Consider the following 23,233-nt stretch of genomic DNA (forward strand, 5'->3'; position numbering starts at 1 on the left):
TTGTGTCACAATCGCCATACCATCCTGACTATCCAAACACCACACAGGAGACTCTATCACCACTTTAATAACCAAGAAAGCAGTTTACTAGGCTTGTCTTCCTCTCTGTAAAGTCCCTGCCCTTACGCCTTGAGTGTCATTTTGCCCAGCCTTTTCCATGTTATGCCCAAGGCATGCCATGCCTCCAGTACCTCCAGCTGAGCTTTAGTGGTCTCCAAATCTCGTTGTTGGGCCTAAGCCAAGTTGTTTGCCAAAATCAACTCAAGTGCCATAGTGAAGTCTGCTAGACACACCTCATCTGCAATCATGTCTGATGGCATCCGCCAAAAGGTAATCGGTTGTGTCGTTGCCCCCTAAGTACTCCCTAGGAGCAGTGGAGAAGGTCAAAGAGAAATCGACTTAGATATTGGGTAGAAACCCTTCTGTCACTGCCCACCCCAGCAATCAAGACACGGTCCAGCCTACTATAGGTGTTGTGCATCAGGGAGTGACATGATGTAGGAGGCTGGCCTGGCTTGTAGTGGGTACCAGAGGTACTTACACCTTGTGCCAGGTCCAGTTATCCCTTATTAGTGTAGAAGAGGTGTTTCTAGCAGCTTAGGCTGATAGAAGGTAGCTATGGCAAAGCAGCTTAGGCTGAACTAGGAGACATGTAAAGCTCCTACTATACCACTGGTGTCATATGCACAATATCATAAGAAAACACAATACACAGATATACTAAAAATAAAGGTACTTTATTTTTATGACAATATGCCAAAAGTATCTCAGTGAGTACCCTCAGTATGAGGATAAGATATATACACAAGATATATGTACACAAACCAAAATTATGCAGGTTATAGCAAGAAAAGTAATGCAAGCAGTGTAAAGTTAAAATAGATTGCAATAGAAGCACATAGGTATAGGGGTAACACAAACCATATACTCCAAAAGTGGAATGCGAACCATGAATGGACCCCAAACCTATGTGAGCTTGTAGAGGGTCACTGGGACTGTAAGAAAACAGTGAGGGTTAGAAAAATAGCCCACCCCAAGACCCTGAAAGGTAGGTGTAAAGTGCACCTACTACCCCCAGAGAGCACGGAAGTCGTGATAGGGGGATTCTGCAAGGAGAACAAACACCAGCAATGCAACAACAGTGGATTTCCGGACCTGAGTACCTGTAAGACAAGGGGACCAAGTCCAATAGTCGTGACAGTGTCCGGGGGGGGGGCAGGAGCCCAGGAAACCCCAGCTGAAGGTGCAAGGAAGCTGCCAGCGGTTGGAAGCAGCTTGGAGTTCTGCAAGAAAGAAGAGGACTAGGGACTTCTCCTTTGAAAGACGGATGTCCCACGTCGCGATGAAGCTTGCAGAGGTGTTCCCACGCAGATAGACTCCAAAGAAGCATTGCTAGCTGCAAGGGATGCAGTAGAGGTTTTTGGGTGCTGCTGCGGACCAGGCAGGACCAGGATGTCGCCTTTTGGAGGAGGAGACAGAGGGTGCGCTGAGCAACTCAGAGAGCCCTCACAGAAGTAGGCAGCACCCGCAGAAGTACCCCAACAGGCACTTGGAAGAAGAGTGAACCGGAGTCCACGCGAAGTTACAAAAGGGAGTCCCACGACGCCGGAAGACAACTCAGAAGGTTGTGCACTGCAGGATGGAGTGCTGGGGATCCAGGCTTGGCTGTGCACGAAGGAAATCCTGGAAGAGTGCACAGGAGCCGGAGCAGCTGCAAATTACATGGTACACAGCTTTGCAGTCTAGCGTGGTGAGGCAAGGACTTACCTCCACCAAACTTTGACTGAAGAGTCACTGGACTGTGGGAGTCACTTGGACAGAGTTTCTGTGTTCCTGGGACCACGCTCGTCGGGCTGAGAGGGGACCCAGAGGACCAGTGATGCAGTCTTTTGGTGCCTGCGTTCGCAGGGGGAAGATTCCGTCAACCTACGGGAGATTTCTTCAGAGCTTCTGGTGCAGGGTGAAGGCAGGCTACCCCAGAGCATGCACCACCAGGAAACAGTTGAGAAAGCCGTCAGGATTAGGCGCTACAATGTTGCTGGTAGTCGTCTTGCTACTTTGTTGCGGTTTTGCAGGCGTCCTGGAGCAGTCAGCGGTCGATCCTTGGTAGAAGGTGAAGAGGGAGATGCAGAGGAACTCTGGTGAGCTCTTATATTCGTTATCTGAAGACTTCCCCAAAGCAGAGACCCAAAATAGCCAGAAAAGGAGGTTTGGCTACCAGGTTAGGAGGATTGGCTACCAAGAGAGGTAAGAGCCTATCAGAAGGAGCCTCTGACGTCACCTGCTGGCACTGGCCACTCAGAGCAGTCCAGTGTGCCCCCAACACCTCTGTTTCCAAGATGGCAGAGGTCTGGGACACACTGGAGGAGCTCTGGGCACCTCCACTGGGAGGTACTGGTCAGGGAGTGGTCACTCCCCTTTCCTTTGTCCAGTTTCGTGTCACAGCAGGGCTGGGGGATCCCTGAACCGGTGTAGACTGGCTTATGCAGATATGGGCACCATCTGTGCCCATCAAAGCATTTCCAGAGGCTGGGGGAGGCTACTCCTCCCCAGCCCTTCACACCTATTTCCAAAGGGAGAGGGTGTAACACCCTCTCTCAGAGGAAATCCTTTGTTCTGCCTTCATGGGCCAGGGCTGCCTGGACCCCGGGAGGGCAGAAACCTGTCTGAGGGGTTGGCAGCAGCAGCAGCTGCAGTGGAGACCCCGGAAAGGCAGTTTGTCAGTGCCCGGGTTCTGTGCTAGAGACCCAGGGGATCATGGAATTGTCCCCCAATACCAGAATGGTATTGGGGAGACAATTCCATGATCTTAGACATGTTACATGGCCATGTTCAAGTTACCATTGTGCGCTATACATAGGTAGTGACTTATGTATAGTGCACGCGTGTAATGGTGTCCCCGCACTCACAAAGTCTGAGGAATTTGCCCTGAACGATGTGGGGGCACCTTGGCTAGTGCCAGGGTGCCCACACACTTATTAACTTTGCACCCAACCTTCAACAGTTGAAGGTTAGACATATAGGTGACTTATAAGTTACTTATGTGCAGTGGTAAATGGCTGTGAAATAACGTGGACGTTATTTCACTCAGGCTGCAGTGGCAGGCCTGTGTAAGAATTGTCAGAGCTCCCTATGGGTGGCAAAAGCAATGCTGCAGCCCATAGGGATCTCCTGGAACCCCAATACCCTGTGTGCCTCAGTACCATATACAAGGGAATTATATGGGTGTACCAGTATGCCAATGTGAATTGGTAAATTTAGTCACTAGCCTGTTAGTGACAAATTTGGAAAGCAGAGAGAGCATAACCACTGAGGTTCTGGTTAGCAGAGCCTCAGTGAGACAGTTAGACATCACACAGGGAACACATACAGGGCACATACTTATGAGCACTGGGGTCCTGCCTGGCAGGGTCCCAGTGACACATAGAGTAAAACAACATGTATACAGTGAAATATGGGGGTAACATGCTAGGCAAGATGGCACTTTCCTACACAAATCCACCTTCCTGGGCTATTTAGGGTCTCCCTCTTGGGTGGGTCCTCAGAATCAATGTGCAAGGTTCCAGACGTATTCCTCTGCATCGTTTACTTCATCTTCTGGCTACTGGAACTGCAACTGGACCCTCCAGGAACTGACAGTCTGCAACTTCAGTGACGACTCTGCACTACAACATTGTTTCTCCAGCTCATTCCAGCAACTGCAACATTTCCCCAGCTGTGCATCCTCCAAGGGCGGCGAGGAATTTCACTTGGAGTAAGGGAGTCACTCCCCTACATATGCAGGCACCAACTGCAACGATGACCAGCTACGTGACTCTGCTCTCCTCTGGAACTGTGTGGGCCCTGCATCACAGGTGGTGGTCTGGAGTGATCCCCTTGGTCCTCTGTGCCAGCTGTCCAACTTGGGAGGTGGTAAGTCCTTGCCTCTACTTCCAGGCCAGTACCCCTGTGCACAGCAACTCTTGCATTTGCCAAGGCTTGGTGGCTTTCCAGCACTGCTGACCGACTGCATCTCTACCGCCGATGGGGATACCACTTACATCACTCCTGGGACACCTCTTCATCTCCAGACCTGCAGTACTAGCCTTCTTCGTCCTCCGTCGACCTAGTCCTGCATCCACAGAAGAGTGGGTAGTGGCTCCTGCCCCCACTAGACACTCCATCACAAACTGGACTTGGTCCCCTTCCTTTGCAGGCCCTCTCCTGTCATGATCCACCTTTGGGTTCTTTCAGTCTTGAATGGGTCTTGCATAATCCTTTTACAAAGTCCTCCTGTTGGTTTTGGGGAAAACCAGGTACTTACCTCCGCTGTCCTGGTCTCGGGGATCACTCTGGTACTAAACCTCTTGGGGTTCCTAGTTCCTCCAGCTCCCTTCTGATCCCACTTCTTTGGGTGGGGGTCTGCCTTTCACATTCCACTTTTTAGTATATGGTTTGGCGCTCCCCTAGGGTCCACTGTTAACCTATACTTTTGCAAACGCTTATTGCTTTATATGGTCTCTTCTGATTGCTACTGTGCATATAATAGTGTGTTTACTTACCTCCAGTTGGGGGACTACCTATACAATATTGTAGTGGTTGTGTTACTATAATAAAGTACCTTTATTTTTGTAACACTTTGGGGGTCATTCTGACCCTGGCGGTAAAAACCGCTAGGGCCAACGACCGCGGGAGCACCGCCAACAGGCTGGCGGTGCTCCCTTGGGCATTCTGACCGCGGCGGTACAGCCGCGGTCAGAAACGGAAAACCGGCGGTGTACCACCGGTTTTCCGCTGCCCTGGGGAATCCTCCATGGCGGCGCAGCTTGCTGCGCCACCATGGGGATTCCGACCCCCATACCGCCATCCTGTTCCTGGCGGTTTTGGCCGCCAGGAACAGGATGGCGGTATGGGGTGTCGTGGGGCCCCTGGGGGCACCTGCAGTGCCCATGCCAATGGCATGGGCACTGCAGGGGCCCCTGTAACAGGGCCCCACCAAGATTTTCAGTGTCTGCCATGCAGACATTGAAAATCGCGACGGGTGCTACTGCACCCGTCGCACCCCTTCCAGTCCGCCGGCTCCATTTGGAGCCGGCATCCTCATGGAAGGGTGTTTCCCGCTGGGCTGGCGGGCGGCCTTCTGGCGGTCGCCCGCCAGCCCAGCGGGAAACCCAGAATACCCGCGGCGGTCTTTTGACCGCCTTTGCCTTTATTTCATGTGTGATAGTGGTGCGTGACTATAGTGGCATTGCATAAGCTTTGCATGTCTCCTTGATAAGTCTTGGCTGCTCATCCACTGCTACTTCTAAAGGGCCATGGCTCTCTAGATATTGCCTACACTTCACTAATGTGGCTATCTGGACCAGGTATAAGGTGATAACACCATAGGTGCTCACCACACACCAGGCCAGCTTCCTACATTGGTGGTCAGCGGTGGGATAAGACACTTGCAGTTGCCTTACCACTTTGTCACTGGTCAATTTCCACAGGGAAGACCATTACTAGTTGTTAGGTACACTCTGCACTTAGGGATCAGGATTTCTAGTCTCCTAGTTTGGGTAAGTTAGGGGTGTACCCTACCCCTTGCTCCAGACTCTTCTAGGGAACCTAGTTGTTAGAGTAGTCAGATGCACCCACACCACTCTAGCAAGATGTCTTCAGTAGAGCACACCTCTCAGGCCTCAGACTCTCAGTATGAGAGTCTTACTTTCCAAGGGTTAAGGGAGATGTGTGCTTCCATAAAACTAAAGACAGCGAGAAAGCTCAATAAAAGTCTGCTTCTGGGGTAACTCCTCCAGGCTGACCAGAACAATGAAGGTAGCCAGGAGGACGAGGAAGTAGAAACTGACCCTCCCATCTTAGTCAGGGTAGATTTAGGCTACACTGAGTGGGGTCAGGAAGAATCTGGGAAACACCACAGCCCTGTTAAGAGTCCTGCAGGTAGTGAGAAGGGGGTTCATTCCTGTAGACCCACCTTTACTTCTAGAGGGTTGGTCCAGAGAGTTCCCAGAAGGAGGGATAGACCCGCCTCTGTCAATAGCCATGTCTCTGAGGGGACCCACTGCTCCAACTCAGGGGAAGATTCCTTACATATTGAGCATAAAAAACTGAGGTTGGAAGAGGCCAAGCTGAAGCTGCAACAGCAACAGCCAGCCCTAGGTAGGGAGACCTTAGCAGGTTTTGGGGTTAGCTGCCCATGGTGGAAGCAATCTAAGCTTTAGGGACACCAGAGTCAGGGAGGACACCTATGATTCTAGGAACCTAAGCAAAATAGTCCCACCTTACAAGGTGGGAGATGACATTCATAAATGGTTCACTGTTTTGGAGAGGGCCCATAAGTTACAAAAGGTCCCCCACAGACAGTGGGCAGCAATCTTGTGGTTCTCCCTCTCTGACAAAGGTAGAGACAAACTCTGCACTGTCTGAGAGGAAGTAGAGTTGGAGGCCAATGCAGCAATGCTGGGCATCCCTGGGCATATCTTTGCCTTGACCAGAGCCAGACCAAAACGCAAAGAGAGCAGTAAGCCCTGGAGCCTTGAACAATGGCGCAGGAGACTCCTAAAACGAAGAGCAGACAGGATAAAAAGCTTCCCTATGCTCCAGCTTCCAGTAAAGATTCTACTCCTGAGGGAGAGGAATCTACTCCTTGGGTGAAACCTACACCAGAGGAGCTCAAAGGTAACACAGCCTAGCTCTTGGGTGCAGGGGGCCCACCAGGGAGGAACTCAGTATGGAATAGGAAAACTGCTCCACACTGGAAAGTGTAAGGCAGCAAGCTGCAGCACAAGAGGCAGGGGATGTCAGTAGCACCCATAAGCTGTACTGGGATAGCAGCCTCCTTTACTCAGAAGCAAGGGACCCTAAACCTAATGCCACCAGGAGACTGGTCATCCGTCTGAAGTTCGGGGAGTTCCTTTTAACTCTTGCACATGGCATTCCCCTTGCAGGCCACTTGGGGCAAAACAAGACTTGGGACAAGCTTGTCCCTCACTTTCACTGGCCCCAAATGTCTGAAGACACTAAGGAGTTTTGTCGCTCCTGTGTCACCTGTCAAGCCAGTTGCAAGACAGGTAGCTCTCCATAGGCCACTTTAATCCTACTACCGGTGGTTGGGGTCCCCTTTGAGAAGGTGGGGGTAGATATTGTTGGCCTTCTGGACCCTCCAACAGTCTCTGGAAATAGATTTATACTGGTGGTGGTGGACCATGCCACCAGGTATCCAGAGGCCATTCCTTTTAGGATCACTACTGCTCCTGCTGTAGCCAAAGCCCTCCTGCAACTTTTCTCAAGGGTGGGTTTTCCTTAAGCGGTGGTATCAGACAGAGGTACAAACTTTGTCTGCTTAGCTTAAAGCCATGTGGAAGGACTGTGGTGTTACTTATAAGTTCACAACCCCTAACCATCCACAAACCAGTGGGTTAGTGGAAAGGTTTATCAAAACCCTCAAAGGCATGGTAACAGGACTCTCAGAGAAACTCAGAAGGAGGTGGGATGTTCTGTTACCTTGCCTCCTCATTGCCTATAGAAAGGTTCCTCAAAAGGGAGTGGGCTACAGCCCCTTTGAAATTTTGTTTGAACACCCTGTTAGGGGTCCCCTTGCTTTTGTGAAAGATGGCTGGGAGCAATGTCTGAAGCCTCCCAAACAGGACATTGTGGACTGTGTGTTAGGCCTCAGATCTAGGATGGACGAATACATGAAAAGGGCTTCCAAAGATCTTCAGGCCAGCCACGAATTGCAAAAGCAATGGCATGACCAGAAGGCTGTACTGACTGTTTACAAGCCAGGAGAGAATGTATGGGTCCTGGAGCCTGCGACTCCCAGGGCACTCCAAGACAAAAGGAGTGGTCCACACACTATTGTAGAGAGAAAGGGTGAGGTCACCTATCTGGTTGGCCTAGGCACTCCCAGAAGCCCCAACAGGGTGCTTCATGTGAACCACCTGAAGCCCTATTATGATAGAGCTGACATGACCTTTCTCATGGCAGTCGATGAGGGATAGGAAGAAGAGAGTGACCCTCTCCCTGACTTCTTCTCCAAAAGTGCAGTGGATGGCTCAGTAGATGGGGTTGTACTTGCAGACTGCCTCTCCGAGTCACCAAAGGATGATTAGAGAAATCTCCTAGGGCAGTTCACTGAACTGTTCTCTCTGACCCCCTGGTCAAACTACATGTGTGAACATATCATTGGTACAGGTGACAGCCTGCCTGTCAAAAGTAAAATTTACAGGCAGCCTGATCATGTCAGAGAATGCATCAAAACTGAGGTGCAAAAGATGTTAGATCTAGGAGTTATTGATCCTTCGGAGAGCCCCTGGGCTAGTCCTGTAGTGCTTGTCCCAAAGCCCCACTCTAAGAATGGTTAAAAAGAGATGAGGTTTTGTGTAGACTACAGAGGCCTCACTAATGTGACTAAAACAGATGCTCATCCTATCCCTAGGGGAGATGAGCTAATTGATACACTGGCTTCTGCCAAGTATCTTATCACCTTTGACCTGACTGTTGGCTACTGGCAGATAAGGGTGTAAGAGGATGCCAAACCAAAAACTGCCTTCTCCACTCCTAGTGGGTACTATCACTTTACACTGATTCCATTTGGACTGAAGAATGCCCCTACAGCATTCCAAAGGGTGGTGAATAAAGTTCTCCAAAGCCTGGAAAGCTTCAGTGCAGCTTATCCTGACGATATAGCTGTCTTTAGCTCCACCTGGGAGGATCACCTGGTCCACCTTGGGAGTGTAGTGTAGGCTCTGCAAAGCACATGCCTCACTATCAAGGCCTCAAAGTGCCAGATAGGGCAGGGAAAAGTGGTTTACCTGGGCCACCTGGTAGATGGAGGCCAAATCCAACCAATACAGGGCAAAATCCAGACAATTCTGGATTGAACTACCCATGCTACTCAGACCCAAGTCGGAGCCTTCCCAGACCTGACAAGGTACTATAGAAGGTTCATTAAAAACCATGGCTCCATTGTAGCCCCTTAAATTACCTCATATCCAAAAGGATGCCTAAGATAGTTTTATGGACAGCTAGCTGCCAAAAAGCTGTTGATGACCTCAAACAGGCCATGTGCTCTGCTCCTATATTAAGAAGCGCTGATTACTCCAAGCAGACAGATGCTTCTGAGGTCTGGATAGTGGCAACACTGTCTCAGTTGCATGAAGGGGGCCAGGAGAAACCTGTGGCTTTCACAAGCAGAAGATTGACCCCCAGGGAAAAGTGTTGGTCAGCCATAGAGAGGGAGGCCTTTGCTGTGGTCTGGGCTTTGAAGAAACTGAGGCCATACTTGTTTGGCACTCACTTCCTTGTTCAAACAGATCACAAGCCCCTCCTAAGCCTAAAGGAAATGAAAGGTGAAAATCCAAAACTTTTGAGGTGGTCCATATCTCTCCAGGGAATGGATTATACAGTGGAACATCGACCTTGAGGTAACCACTCCAATGCAGATGGACTCTCCAGCTATTTCCACTTAGACAATGAAGACTCAACTGGGCAAGGTTAGTCCTATTGTCCTCTATTTGGGGGATAGGGAGGAGGGGGGTTGTTTGAGAAAGTACCCTCTTTTTGGCATGGTTACCCCCACTTTTTGCCTGCTGTCAGTATGCTTTGACTGTTTTCACTGGGATCCTGCTAACGAGGACCCCAGTGGTTGTGCTCTCTCCCTCTAAATTTGGTTGCTTAGGACTTCACACACGCCACAATTTACACACTAATGCCCCCATATAAGTCCCTAGTATCTGATAAGTAGGTACCCATGGCATTGGGGCACCAGGGGTTCCCCATCGGCTGCAGCATGTATTGTGCCACCCATGGAAGCCCATGTGAAATGTGTCTGCAGGCCTGCCATTGCAACCTGCGTAAAAAGCTGCATGCACCTTTTCTCTACATGTCAACGCACCAGGCGACTGTAAGTCACCCCTTTGCAGGTCCTCCTAGCCCAAAGGGCAGGGTGCAAGAACCTGGATGTGAGGGCTCCCCTGCATGAGCATAGGAGCCCCTATAAACTCCAGCTCCACTTTCTTGGGCTTCGTACGTGCGGGGAAGTCATTTTACCTGTGTAGTGGACAGTGGTCATTATCTGTGTCTAGCTACATGATGGTAACTTCGAACCTGGGCATGTTTGGTATCAAGCATGTCGAAATCATACCCCAGTGGTTTTGGCAGTCTTGGTTGCATGATTCCATGCACTCTGGGAGCTCCTTAGAGGACCCCCAGCATTGCTCCTACCAGTCTTCTGGGATTTTCTGGGCAGCTTTGCTGTCACCCCTCAGACAGGTTTCTGCACTCCTTCTGCTTGACCAGCTTAGGCAGAGGAAGTCAGAACGAAGGATTTCCTGTGGGAGAGGGAGGTAACACCCTCCCCCTTGGAAATAAGTGTTACATGGCTTGGGAGGGGTATTCCCCAAGCTACTGTTATGCTTTCAAGGGCACATTTGGTGCCCTCCTTGCATAAACCGGTTTGCACCATCCCAGAGACCCCAGGTCCCTGCTCTGGTGTGAAACTGGACAAAGGAAAGGGAAGTGACCACTCCCCTGTCCATCACCACCCTAGGTGTGGCGCCCAGAGCTCCTCCAGGTAGCCACTGAATTCTGCCATCTTGAATCCAAGGTGGGCAGAGGCCCCTGGAGCATTTAAGTGGCCATGTCAGGTACGCAATGCCACCTGCCCCCTCCTGATACGTGGCCACCCTGCTAGGTGACCAGTCCCCCTTCCTGAGCTATTTAGGGTCTCCCTCTTAGATGGGTCCTCAAATTTGATGTGCAAGATTACAGCAGGACTCCTCTGCATCGTTCACATTACCTTGTGGCCACTGGAACTGCAACTGGACCCTCCAGGAACTGATAATCTAACTTCAGTAACAACTCCTCCCTGCAAAATTGTTTCTCCGGCTCCTTCCAACATCTGCAACAATTCCCCGGCTGTGCATCCTCTAAGTCGGCGAGTCTTTACATGCACAAGAAGTAAGAGGGAATCTCCCTTGGAGTAAAGGAGTCACTCTTCTGCATCTGCAGGCACCAATTGCAATGACGACTGGCTGTGTGGATCTGCTCTCCTCCGGAACTGCGTGGACCCTGTATCACAGGTTGTGGTCTTGAGTGGTCCCCTTTGTGCTCTCTGAAAGCTGTCCAACTTGGGAGATAGTAAGTCCTTGCCTCCCCTTGCAGGACAGTACCCCTGTGCACTGCAACTCTTGCATTTGCCAAGGCCTGTTGGTGGTTTTCCAGCACCACTGACCAACTGCATCTCAATCACTGACATGGGACACCACTTGCATCACTCTTGGAACACCTCATCATCTCCGGTGCTGCATTGCTGACCTTCTTTGTCCACCGTCTACCTGGTCCTGCATCCACAGAAGGGTGGGTAGTGGCTCCTGCCATCACTGGACACTCCATCACAAACTGGACTTGGTCTCCTTCCTTTGCAGGTCCTCGTCTGTCAGGATCCACCTTTGGGTTCTTCCAGTCTTGGTTGGGTCTTGCATAATCCTTTTACAAAGTCCTCCTTTTGATTTTGGGGAGAACCAGGTACTTACCTCTGCTCTCTTGGTCGCTGAGGGAGGGTCACTCTGGTACTCACCTCTTGGGGTTCCTAGTTCCTCCAGCTCCCTTCTTCTGATCCCACTTCCTTGGGTGGGAGAATGCCTTTCAAATTCCATTTTTTTCATATATGTTTTGGGCCTCCTCTAGGGCCCTCACTTTTTACCCATACTTTTGCCAATGGTTTTTGCTTTCTATGCTCTTTTCTGATTGTTACTTGGTAAATCATAGTGTATTTACTTATCTCCAGTTGGGGGGTTGCATTCACAGTATTCTAGTTGTTGTGTTACTATAATAAAGTACCCTTATTTTTGTAATGCTGTGTGATTCTTTCAGGTGTGATAGTGCTTTGTGACTATAGTGGTATTGCATTAGCTTTGCATGTCTCCTAGATAGGTCATTGCTGCTTATCCACAGCTACCTCTAGAGAGCACTGGCTTCCTAGACACTGCTTACACTTAACTAATAGGAGGATACCTGGTATAAGGTGATAACACCATAGGTGCTCACCACACATTAGGCCACCTTCCTACACCTGTCACCCCCTTGACAGCATTTACTTCAACAGGACTGCATTGATTAGTGAAAGGCAAAATAACGCAGAAAAACAATGTCAGAGGCAAAAAGATTAGAAATCGCCAGCCTCTTCGTTGGTACCACCTTTATCTAACAACGCCCAACTGGCCTCTGCTTGTTTTCGAGGTTAGAGTTCTGACAGCCCGCTGCTAATATGACCAGACTGCCCTAGATGAGAAAACTGGAAGCACCAAAAGTCATACGTGGCCCTACCATCCTCATTTGCTATAACCGCCATCATAATTGGTCTAAACGAAGGGGGAACACCACAGAAATCTGGAAATTATCACACAAAGTCTTCATCTCAAGGAGAGCTGTAGCTATGACCAAGTGGAAGGCACGCACACGGAAAACCCGTCAACGACCAACACAGGGAATGGCACAAGCCACAGAGACAGTCTGGGGAGCCCTTGAGGAGATCCAACATAATCAGCATGCAACTACCCAATTGTTATTACATCGTACTTTATAAAAGCTGAAAAAGAAAAAGGAAATCTTTTAGTGGTGTTCCCTGTTCTTCTGACAAGCCTATTCAACTCTGCCCCCAAGATGCAGAACAATCTGGGAGCAAAACCTGAACAAAAGAAGATACACAAGCTCATGCCCAAGTTCAATGCTCAAACTTATAGCAATACCATCCACATCACTGTCTCAAAACAATGAGGAATGGGGAGCACAAAAGATCGAGTCCTATCACTCTCATCACCCAAAACACTGAATAAGGCAACTGCGAAGAACTGTCACTGCTCAGGTCCACAAGGGGAATGAGTATGGACCGGTGGAAGGCTAGGGGCCTTCTGAGGTGGACAGGCCTGCATGCTCAGACTTGGGCAGCAAATCTTGTGTCTCTTGTAGACTCTGTACTGCTAATGGAAGCCTCCATATAGCAAGAGCATTCTTAATCTCCACAAGAGAGCACTAATTTCTCCCTACATGCTTGCTCTCCTAGTCAGGATAACTTATTAAGGTCAATTAACTCCACGTTGGTGGCAGCCATGAGCTCACTGATGCGGCAGTCCCACAGATTTGAAGTTCAGATGGAAACTATGCAAGTAATGGCCCTTACAATGGCAGAAATTGCTAAGAAAATCGATGATACAGGCAAAAATATTGTAAGAAACAAATTACGGTGTCTGGAACTAGTAGAAAAGTAGTCTACTTTTCCAGCAGCCCTTTCAACAAAGGTAGCCGACTTTAAAAAATACCATTAGCAATAGCCACAATTATGAGGGAAGTGGAAGGTGGAACCAACAATTTCTGGGCATAGACAGTGGCAACATATGAAAAAACAAGTAGGTTTTAAGACCCAGAAAGAACCATCGTGGCTCCAGCAAACATAGTCAGACCAATATCATATACCCAGTCTTTTTATCCAACAGAGGCAATAAGAAAGACAAGCTTGTGAGCAAGCCACTTCCTCCTTTTCAAATAAGATTACATATGCACAAGCTGTATTTCAAAAAGGAGGAACGAGCTGCAACTCAACAAAGAGTGAAGGAACAACCGAGTCCTCCAGGAGGCCTATGCATACACCAAGCAGGGACCACAAATATACAATCTGCTTAGGGATGCAGGAATGCCTACAAAGAGCTTGAAGCACCTGAATCACAAACACAGCACTATCAGACGCTTTCAGACTAACCACATGCAACACATCTACTGAGAGCTTAAATACGACCATAAATGCACAAACCTGGGCTCAACAATCCAAAGAGAGTGACCACCCAGTTAACAACATAGGAAAAGACATCCGCCCTTCTGCAGAGAAATGTGGTTCTCCTATGATAGGAGAGACTCTTGAAACACCCCAAGTGTTTAACACACAAAACAAACAAGGGTGGTGTGACGTCAGCCAGCCAGAGTGGTCTCAAAGTTCCCCTTACTGAGATACATTTTCCATTCAAGAGTACAACCCCAGGGCAAGTGTCAACTGTGGCCATCAGGTGGGCTGCACATGAGATGTCATCGGACAGCCTCTAGTTGACAAAAATGGCCTCTGGCACACAACATTTAAAGCCTTAATTCAGTGGAAAAAGTAGACCCACAAAAGACAATATTCACTCCACAGTATGAATCCTGGGGCAATTCAGATGTTCTCAGCAGAGCCAATATTCTTAAGCCTTTTCAGCACACCCCCCTCACTAGCCTACATCAAAGGTTGAAGACATACTAAGCATCCCATTTGTTCCCTCAGGCCTCAGAAAAGTGTGAGACTCCACAGTTAATACTTGGAAAGGTGTTGGTATGTCAAAAGGGATGTTGCTGGAGTAAGAGCAATTTGCAAACTGGGGAATCGAAGTGCACACTAAAAGACAATGAAAAATACCCCCACGTGTTAAAAACTTTGAATGTCATCAACCAGCCACAGACCGTCTAACCCGGGTTCGGCTACCTGTAATTGAATAAACAAAAGGTGAGGAACACTATAAACTGCTAAGAAGGATAAAATGGACGATTCTTAGTTCAACCAAGATAGAAAGCTGGAAAGACCAGTGGGAGGGATGATCAGTTAATTCTCAAACCAAGAAGCTCATCCAAGGCCGGTCCAACTTGGGTACTGTGAGAATTTGGGTTGTTGGTTGACTTGGGTGTGAGCCCTGGTCAAGGAACAGCCATGATCTCTTGCCGGGTGAAAGGCAAAAAAGTCACTAAACTAACCTGTGCTTAACCCTGGGTAGCTTCGCACAAAAAGCAGTCAGGCTTAACTTAGAGGCAATGTGCAAAGTAATTATGCAGCACACAAACAGTAATGAAATGAAAACACAACACAATAAAAATCCGAAACCAATTTGGAAAAAATAGAGTACATTTGAATGAATTATTTGACACCAAAACAACAAAAATCCAATCAGGAGAACCGCAGGTATAAATTTTGAGAGTTTAAGGCTCAAAATAGCTCTTTAAAGCAAAAAGATCCAACTGCAGACATCTAATTGAGCTTGACCGGCGCAATGTCAAAAGTTAGGGCCAACGTTGATGGAGCGCGGATTGGATATAGGAAGTAGATTGGGCCTGACCAGCGCTTACCTTCAGACTTGAAAAAATGCTTAAAGAAAAAGTCTCTGAGAAGGTAGAAGTTCAGAGGGGCAAAGCTGCAAGAGTGTCCGAGGAGGGAGCTTTGTTGTGAGATAGCCACGGAGCGAAGCCACAGTGAAGATTTTTTACCTTCTGACTTAGTTGTCGAGATGGAAGTCGAAAATTTCCAGGGGTTCGAAGCAGAAGGCTGTAGCTGAAGACAGTTCCACTAGGTCAGGTAATCCTTTGGCGAAGGACCGCTGAAACGGGTTTTCTGCAGTGGGGAAGAACTTAGCAGGAGAACCTGCAAAGTCAATCTGAGTGACAATGCACCTCGGGCGGATAGGCGAGCAGGTTGGTCCCAGTCTCCTCCTGATTCTCATAGCACTTTCTGTCCAAACTTTGTCTGAGATCTCAGTTTTGGAAATTACCTTCTGGGCACCTTAAACCAAGGGTTCAGGAATGATGGAGACCACTTGGGGTTTCAGGACTCACTCACGGTAGGTCCATAAGCGGGTTCAAAATGGTGGGATCCTGCTATGTCCCTGTGGGTGTGAACAGGAGGCCAGCAAACTAGCTCTTGGAGTCACTTCTGGAAGTCCCAGGTGCAGATGTAGTTGCTGGGCTCAACAGCACGACTGGACTCTTAGAGCTCAAGGCAGGATCCAGGCAGTAAAGCAGTCCTTCCAGGTACAGCAGCAGACTGGTAGAGTGCACAGCAGGTCACAACAGCAGGCAGGCCTCCGAGATTCCTTCTTCAGGTCCAGTAGTGAACTGTAGAGTGGGTCTGAGAGCCCTATTTCTATGAGCGAGCGCAAAGCGCTCCGTCCATAAAGTAATCTCTCTTTGGGCTTCAAACCACGCCCAGGTCACATCAGTCTCTTTCAGTGGTTCCTGGGCTTGCGCTTTAAAATCTGCTTGCTTTCATTTGTGAAAGGCATGCCTACGTCATGCCTTTTACGGTGTTTAGCCCGCCTACACAGCACTGGTAAACTACCAAAAACAGACGAGGCTCGATGTTTTGAGCCTGGGGTCCGGACTACTTTATCTGTTAATTTTCCCCACAGCGCGATCGCGCTGGGGTTTACGTAGTGCGATCGCAGTCAGTTTTTTCCATTTTCAATTGCAACGCGATCGCACTGCATTTTACATAGTGAGATCGCGCTGTGTTTTTTTTCTTCTAATTTGTGTGGCAAGAAAAGTTAGGTTAGGAGTTTACAACGCAAATAGCTCCAACTCAAGCAAAGTGATCCCCGTTGCATTGAAACCGCTTGTTTATACCCTGGTTCCTTGCTCCTAGAAGGTGGGAGAAGTTTCCAGAAAGGTATTTTGAAGTTGAAGGAGTCTCCTACCTCCCCTGGCTCTTAGCTGGCTGCACTGACAATACAGAATTGTTAAGCCCATTGTGTTGTGGCAGGTTACAGCTTATCCTGGTGCAAGTGGGGCTGTGCTCAGCTTCAACCCCTCCCCCGCCCCCATCCTGCCAATGAAAAGGCCATTCAGGCTCTGCTATTCCTATTATTGTGTGATTGTCTTGGGTGAATTCACAAAGTCTTACCTGTCAGTTACACCCAGTCATGTGACCTAAGGCAGACTGGAGGCACAGAGGGCTATGGGCAGGAAAATACCAACTTTCTAAAAGTGGCATTTGCAAGCTTGTAATGATAAATCCGACTTTACCATTAAAGAGGGTTTTTCATTACAAGTTCATAGGTACCAAACGTGATATCTACCTCCTCTCATTTAGGAATTACAGCCTAATAAATGTAATAAGTAATCCTTAATGTTATCCTTATGGGACAAGTGGGCCTCACAGTAGTGAATAATGAATGTGGGAGTATTTCACTACTAGAACAGAGAGGGCTGACCTTAGGGGTGCCTTATATGTAAGATGTATATGGAGAGTTTAAGGCTTGGCAAGAGATTCTAAACACCAGGTCGACATGGCAGTGGGAAACTGAATTCAGGCTGCAGTGGCAGGCTTGGGATATGTTTGAAGTGCTTTTTAAGCGAGTAGTGCAATAAGTGCTAAAGGCCCTCTCGTATCATTTAAGTTACAGGCCCTGGGAATATGGTATACCACACTACAAAGGACTTACAAGTAAATTAAATATGCAAATCTGGTGTATGCCAATCAAACCATGTTTAGGAGTGAGCACAAGCACTTTAGCTCTGGTCAGCAGTGGTAAAGTGCACAGAGTCCTGAGGCCAACAGAGCAAAAATCCAGAAAAGATGGAGGCAAGCAGGCACAAACATTTTGGGAGAAGACCATCCTAAGTGTGACAGGTCTGTTAGTCACCAACTTAAGTTATTCTTAATAGGTGACCACTGACATAAGCACAATAATTTGAACAACTAGGCCCTGGGACCCGTGGGAGAGGTCAAAATAAGTATCTGCGGGCTACGGGGAGCCATCTGGGCAGATAACAGCTCAGGAATCACCATTACCTGTTAAGAGCTAGCAATGGCCACAGACAATCACAAAACACCTAATATGGGCCAAAAGAGGGAACAACAGGAGCCGGAATGGGTCAAAATTGTTTATCTAATAGCAAGAAATAAGCAGCAGCACTTTTGACACTACATAAACACTTTATGTCACACCAAGAGTGAGAGCCGTACTTTGGTACCATTGGCTATATAGGTAGCACACCTCATGACCCTATACACCGGGGCACCACTGAATTAAATGTGATCCTCTTGTAAACTGTGCATGGTAATGGATGCAAAAACAACATCACACCCTGCAAATCGAGACCAAGTATTGTTAGATGAACAGGCAGTGATTACTGTGCTGAAGAAGATCCGTAGGGATGGTGCACCATGCCCCAAAGACTTTCCCAGGTCCTTATTAAGAGAAAATCCCTCTCTCTGGACAGCTGTACTTTCTCCATTGTATTTATAGTGAAAAATAAATGGAGACGTCCCAGACTCATGGCGGGACTTCCTACTCCAAGCGATCCACATGAAGAGGGTGTGACGGGCTGTGGCACACGACAGCCCTGATGGAGGTTGCGGCACAGACTGACTCTGCCACCTCCGACCCGGAAGGGGAAGGTCCGCCGACCAACCCCCTTCTACTTCCGGGTTCCAAAGGGCAGGTGCAGCAACTTTGCACCCTTTCAAGAATAAGAGCAAACACTGCCATGAAGAAGTGGTCGGACGTCGGGGAGCTGGAGGATCCTGAGACCGCCGCGAGGATTACAACCAGGAACCCACAACAGAGCCAAGGAGCTGCCGATTTGGAGGAGGACACCAGACCCAGCACAGGAGAGCCTCAGAGCGACACCAGCGCCGAGGGAGGCGCCCAGCGTGAATTCCAGCCACGCTTCAGGAGAAGCGTGGCCTCTCCTGGTGCGTGTCACTCTTGGGAAGGGGGGAGAGGGGGTGGTTGGGAGAAAATACCCAGCCCTGACAGTAGTAGTAAGTGAATTTTGGGCTTTGAGACTTCGTTGTTTTTTTTTTTTTTCAAAGGATGGGGTGTGGGGGAGGGGTGACAAAAGAAGGACAATAATTATACAAGAAACGACAGCAAGGGAAGAGTTGGACCGGAAAGGACACAGAAACAGAGACAGACAAAGAATGGTCGAATAAAGGCAGCCAGAAATAATAAGACAGAACAAAAACGAACCCAGGAAAATCAGTAAGAGAGAGAAAGAGAAAAGCCTCAAGAAACAAACAGGATACAAGCGTTAGGAAAAAAGGAGCAAGAGAGAGAGAGGGAAAAACTCCCACCACATAATAAAGACCAAAGGATGAATGGCACAGAAAAGATTGACAGGAAAAGGGAAAAGGAAGACAGGAAAGACGAAGGGGAAAAGATAAAACCTGTATTTAGGATATCCTACTTACTGGTACTTTTATCTTGTGTTTCCTCACATGTGCCTCCCGGGAGCCCTGGAAGAAGAGAAACAAGAAAAGGAGAACCTGAACCGCAGCTGTCACAAGAATAGGACACAAAACAGTACAAATTACTTATTTTTGCACAACAAAAATAAACCTCACCTGAACTGTTAAACGCTGCCTTCGTGTCCTCCTTGCGTCACCCGGCCACAGAGGGATAATATGGACCCCAACATTTACACGCTAATTTCACTATTGGATATTAAAGAGAAGGCATAGACAAGTATCTTACCAAAAGAATTAGTTGAATGGGTTACAGAAGAGTGTCTCCTTCCATTCTGTCAAGCTGGCTTCCACAAGGAAGAATTAACAGTAGACAACATTGTGGCCCTATTATATATAGCTCAACAAGCAGCTACTTCCAAAGGTTGCCTGTGTTTGCTTGCTTCCTCGACTACTCTGTCTTGTTTGACAGAGTGGTCCATAATAAACTTTGGCACAAGCTGCAAATCTGGAATATACCAAATAAATTGATGAAAGCTGTAATGTCGCTTGACACCAAGACATGCGTACGCATCAAGCTTGCCGGCGAAACAGCCACTTACAAAATTATTCAACTTCTATACCGCTGACTTAAGCACTGCACTAGCAGGAGCCAACTTGGCGACCCTGAGGATAGGACAAACAAGATCTTCTTAATGCAGTGTGCTGACGACATTGCCTTCCTAGACCACATGAAGACAGGACTGCAGAAGGCACTGGATGTCCTGAATAAATACTTTGAAGAAAAAGACCTTCTGGCCAATTCAAGCAAAAGCAAAGTGGTAATCTTTGGTCGCTACCCAAACAAAAGGGCCCAGAAGAGGAAGCTTGGGTCACAGATGACAGACATACCTACAGTTATATTGGTGCATGGTTTATTGACACAGGGAAACCTACCACACACCAACAAAAGATGAAGATTAAAGGAATAGCCTCCCTATCTATGCCCTGTTTTAGTAGGCTGGCCTGGTTTGGAGTGGGTACCTAAGGTACTCACACCTTATACCAGGTCCAGCTATCCCTTATTAGTGAAATATAGGCAGTGTTCTAGCAGCTTAGGCTGTCTAGAGGTAGCTGTAGCAGAGTAGCTTAGGCTGAACTAGGAGACATGCAACTCTCCTGCAATACCACTATAGTTACACAGTACAATAAAAGACAACACTCAGTGTTACCAAAAATAAAGGTATTTTATTTTAGTGACACAAGGCCAATAATATCTCAGAGACAATACTCCTTCTGGAGGTAAGTATTGTACACAATATATACACTAGTAACCAAAATCAGGTAAGTAAACAATCATAGAATAGCGCAAACAGTGGAAAATACAATAGAATGCAATGGGCCTAGGGGCAACACAAACAATATACTAAGAAAGTGGAATGTGAATCACAAATAGTGTATCGGCGCTGGGAGTGTAAGAAAACATCAAAGGTAAGTTATGTACCACACCCTGGAGCCCAGGAAAGTAGGAGTAAAGTACAGCAAGTTTCCTCAGGACACAGTACAAGTCGTGATAAGAGATTTTGTAAGAACCAAGCAAGGCTGCAATCAACAATCGGTGGATTCCTGGACCTGAAGACCTGTGAAGAGAGGAGACCAAGTCCAGAAGTCGCAGAAGATTCCAGGAAGGACAGGAGCCCCTGCCAACCTAGAAGATGGTACAAAAGTGGATTCTCCGATAAGAAGAAGAGTACAGAAGAGCACCAAAGAAGATGGCTGTGGGTTCCTGCGTGATGCAGGAGATGTCCCACTTCGAGTTGTTGGATGCAGGCTGTTTGCGTCTCTGGATTCCTCCAACAAGCCTTGGTTCATGGAAGTACGCGGTTTGCGTCAAAATGGAGCTGCTTGGACCCAGGAGGGACCGGGGACTCATACTGAGGAGACAGAATGGGCTCTCAGCACTTCAGAGAGCCTGCAGAAGACCAGGCAGCACCCACGGGAGTCCTAGAATACAAGGACAAAAAAGATGCAAAGTGCGGTCTTCGTAGCACAACAAAGGAAGGACCCACGCCACCAGAGAACAACTCAGCGAGTTGTGCGTCGCAGGATGGAGTGCTGGGGACCTGGACTACACTGTGCACAAAGGATTCTTGGAAGAAGTGCACAGAAACCCAAGGAGCTGGAGATGAGGCGGTGCACAGGGGTACTGTCGCAGCACAGGGAGGCAAGCTCTTACCTCCTCCAAATTTGGACAACTGGACCTTAGGACAGTTTGGGTCACGTCAGTTCACCACCTGTGTTCCAGGGAGCACACTCGTAGTCAGGAGAGGACCGGTCGTCATCGCAGAAGCGTGCCAGCAGAAGCAGGGAAGTGACTTTCATTCCACAGGAGATTCCTTCGGTTCTTCTGGTGTCAGATGAAGACAGGCATTCCTCAGAGCGTGCACACCTTGGAAACTATTGCAAATGCTGGCTGGAGCTGAAGTTGCAGGTCACAGAAGTCGTCCTGGATACTATGTTGCAGTTACAGAGGTTCCTGGAGTAGTCTGCGGTTGATCTGATGGTCAGAAGCTGAAGCAGAGGATTCCTGGAGGAGTCTTGCAAGCTGAATCTGAGGAAACACTCAGAGCATAGCCCTGAGAGGGGGATTAGCTACCTACCCAGGTATGTACCAATCAGGAGGGGTCTCTGATGTCATCTGCTGGCACTGGCCACTCAGAGGTCTCCAGAGTGCCCCACACATTGGAATCCAAGATGGCTAACGCCAGGGACACACTGGAGGAGTTCTGGGCGCCACACCTGGGGTGGTGATGGACAGGGGAGTGGTCACTCCTGTTTCCTTTGTCCAGTTTCACGCCAGAGCAGGGCCTGGGGGTCCCTGAACTGGTGTAGACTGGCTTATGCAAGGAGGGCACCATCTCTGCCCTTCAAAGCATTTCCAGAGGCTCTGGAATGCTACCCCTCCCAAGCCGGTAACACCTATTTCTGAAGGGAGAGGGTGTAACACCCTCCTCCCAAAGGAAATGTGTTGTTCTGCCTTCTTGGGATTGAGCTGCTCAGTCCCCAGGAGGGCAGAAACCTGTCTGTGAGGTGGCAGCAGCTGTGGCTGCAGTGGAAACCTCAGAGAGCTGGTTTGGCAGTACTGAGGGTCCATGGTGGAGCCCCCAGGATGCATGGGATTGCCCCCCAATACCATATTTGGAATGGGAAGACAATTCCATGATCTTAGACACCTCACATGGCCATATTCGGAGTTACCATTGTGAAGCTACATATATGTATTGACATATATGTAGTGCACATGAGTAATGGTATCCCTGTACTCACGAAGTCCGCGAATTGGCCCTGGACAGTGTGGGGGCACCTTTGCTAGTGCAAGGGTGCCCTCACACTTTGCAGCTAGCCTTCAGTAAATGAAAGTTAGACAAAAAGGTGACTTATAAGTTACTTAAGTGTAGTGAAAATGGCTGTGAAATAGTGTGGGCACTATTTTACTCATGCTGCAGTGGCAGTCCTGAAGAAAGGTTTGTCTGAGCTCCTTATGGGTGGCAAAAGAAATGCTGCAGCCCATAAGGATCTTCTGGAACCCCAATGCCCTGGGTACCTAGGTGCCGTATACTAGGGACTTATAAGGGGGGTCCAGTGGGACAATTTGAATTGGAATATGGAGTAACTAAACTACAGTGACTAATTTGGTAAGTAGAGAGAGCATAAGCACTGGAGTTCTAGTTAGCAGAACTTCAGTGACACAATTAAGCATGCTGACAACACACACATTAGGTCACAATCTATGAGCACTAGGGTGCTGGCTAGCAGGATCCCAGTGAGATAGGCAAAACACACTGACAAACAGGCAGAAATTGGGGGTAACATCCCAAGAAAGATGGTACTTTCCTACACCTGTGCAATTCTCCAAATTCCCACAACTGAAGCGATTCGGAGGGTGATAAATCAAAACTCATGCCAACTGTTAATTATGGCCAGCAAGTGTACCCTGACCTCCTTGGGACTGGACTTGATCAAATACAGTGCATAGGGTACACGTGAATCTTCCAACTACCTCTACACACGAAATACATTGGTTCACTTGGAAAACGGCCTAATATCACAAAAACTAAAATGTACGGCTGCACAGGCTAAATATTTCTTTTGGATAATCAGAGCTCCCAAAAGCTCATATAAGTGGGTCCCAAACCCTCTTCACCTTTGGGAACAATCCATAACATAACTATCTGAACACAGCTGCCGAAAAGTTTAATCTGGCCACAGAAAATTGGGGTAATGAGGCAATCTTTTAGA

General features: G+C 48.3%; 1 protein-coding gene across 4 annotated transcripts in view; it reads left to right on the plus strand.

Moving 5' to 3' along the window:
* SMARCD3 (SWI/SNF related BAF chromatin remodeling complex subunit D3) overlaps positions 1-23,233 on the plus strand; it is a 2,604,506-nt gene that overhangs the window by 2,082,050 nt on the left and 499,223 nt on the right. The window lies entirely within an intron of this gene.

This window comes from Pleurodeles waltl, chromosome 10 (assembly GCF_031143425.1).
Source record: "Pleurodeles waltl isolate 20211129_DDA chromosome 10, aPleWal1.hap1.20221129, whole genome shotgun sequence".
In the NCBI taxonomy this organism is placed as follows: Eukaryota; Metazoa; Chordata; class Amphibia; order Caudata; family Salamandridae; genus Pleurodeles; species Pleurodeles waltl.